Source organism: Coenobita brevimanus, chromosome 6 (genome assembly GCF_032717465.1).
Source record: "Coenobita brevimanus isolate Jiangsu-jjx chromosome 6, ASM3271746v2, whole genome shotgun sequence".
In the NCBI taxonomy this organism is placed as follows: Eukaryota; Metazoa; Arthropoda; class Malacostraca; order Decapoda; family Coenobitidae; genus Coenobita; species Coenobita brevimanus.
Window position 1 is genome coordinate 30,524,170 of NC_136959.1, and position 1,836 is coordinate 30,526,005.

A 1,836-nucleotide genomic window follows, 5' to 3' on the forward strand; every position below is an offset into this window, starting at 1 on the left:
AAAAAGTGTGCATGTGCATGACATACATGGGCAGTGGCTGCACATGATTCAAAGCCTGTCTGTCTTTGTCATCGCTAGTGCTCAGACAGGCCAGAAAATATGACACAAATGCAGGACAAACTGTTGGAAAGCCGTCATGGAGAGAAATGTGTTGCTGCTGTCACTGGCTGAAACAAGAAGAAAATAAAAACTCAGTTAACTCTCGCATAGGTAATATAAAGATCAGATTTTGAATAATGAATCTGAATGTTGTGTTTAATTAATACATTAGTATTAACTCTCGCAATGGACTGGCATTAATAAGCTGTTGTAAATGATCCGGAAATATTAGCTTGATGATCTAAGTCTTGCTGGTATTATTTTGTGTACAGTATATAGTAGAGTAATTTAATGGCTTGTAATTGTCGTGGCTAAAAGTGCGCTGGTATGGGATGTGGCAGGGAGTTGAGACAGGAGGTGTATTATCGACAAGTTTTACTGCTTGTCTTTGTGGATCGTGGTGCACTACTTAACACCACTTTGCCCAGATTCAATTCATACTTTAATTCTAGGTTGAAGGTTGATGGGTGCCAAGTGCTTCTCGTGTGCTACCGTGTTACCGTAAGGATCGATATTGTAACTGAGTAAAGATATGACGCAAAAACAACATTATTGTAGTGAAAAAATAATCATGAAACAGGTAAACGTGGATGAAATGGTAGACGAGAGAGTAGCATGGAATGAAGGAATGCATTCGAGTATGTGGAGTCGAGTAAAAATTGCTGGGAGGAACAAGGAGAAGAGTTTATTTCCACCAATTCTCTCTCTCTCTCTCTCTCTCTCTCTCTCTCTCTCTATCTATCTATCTATCTATCTATCTATCTCTATCTATCTCTCTCAACTTGCCACAACCCGATATTTATCTTCCTAGTTTTTCCAGTTTCTTTTCTCGTTTCCCCAGAGACGGGCGCGTGAGGCCATTGTGTGGAGAGGAGAGGTTTAGTAACAGCCAGAGCAGGCCGTGGGAGTGGTGAAAGGCACTAGCTCGAGAGAGAGAGAGAGAGAGAGAGAGAGAGAGAGAGAGAATCTCACGCGATGACATTTTTTGAAAGTGAAAAATCTCAAATCTCTCTCTCTCTCTCTCTCTCTCTCTCTCTCTCTCTCTCTCTCTCTCTCTCTCTCTCTCTCTCTCTATCTATCTATCTCTGTCTATCTATCTATCTATCTATCTATCTATCTGTCTACCTATTATGTCTCTTATCTACTTCTACATCTTTTTAACGGCAATACCACGTTGAGTGCACTGCTTCTCGTCCGATCAGCGAAGTAAACAACGTTGAGTCTGGTTAGTACTTGGATGGGTGACCGCCTGGGAACACCATATGCTGTTGGCCTAATGTTTTCCCCACCCTGCCCAAGGGTTAGGTCCGGATGATGATGATGGTGATGATGATGATGATTTTCTGTCTGTCTATGTGTGTGTGTGTGTGTGTGTGTGTGTGTGTGTGTGTGTGTGTGTGTGCATTCGTGTATGCAGTATTCCGAAGGCGATGAAGGAGAAATTACTGGAACTGAAATCATAATAAAGTTTTGTATTAAAGCAAATTGAAAGAATTGTGAGTTAGTATTGTAGAGATGAAGGAGAATGCTAATCAGATTCTAAAAAGTATTGTCAAGTGATTAATTACCATCTTAATGTGGAGGAAGAGGTCGGTGGTAATGTGAAGGCTGCATCACACACACACACACACACACACACACACACACACACACACACACACACACACCACAAAGGCACTTCACGAGAACACCTATACCACAGTCACCACAGAATTACACATCTGCCGTACCTTCACC

At 41.6% G+C, this 1,836-nt stretch overlaps 1 pseudogene; it reads left to right on the forward strand.

Moving 5' to 3' along the window:
• Positions 1-1,255: 1,255 nt before the first annotated feature.
• LOC145403012 (5S ribosomal RNA) lies at positions 1,256-1,373 on the forward strand (annotated as a pseudogene).
• The last annotated feature ends 463 nt before the right edge of the window (positions 1,374-1,836 follow it).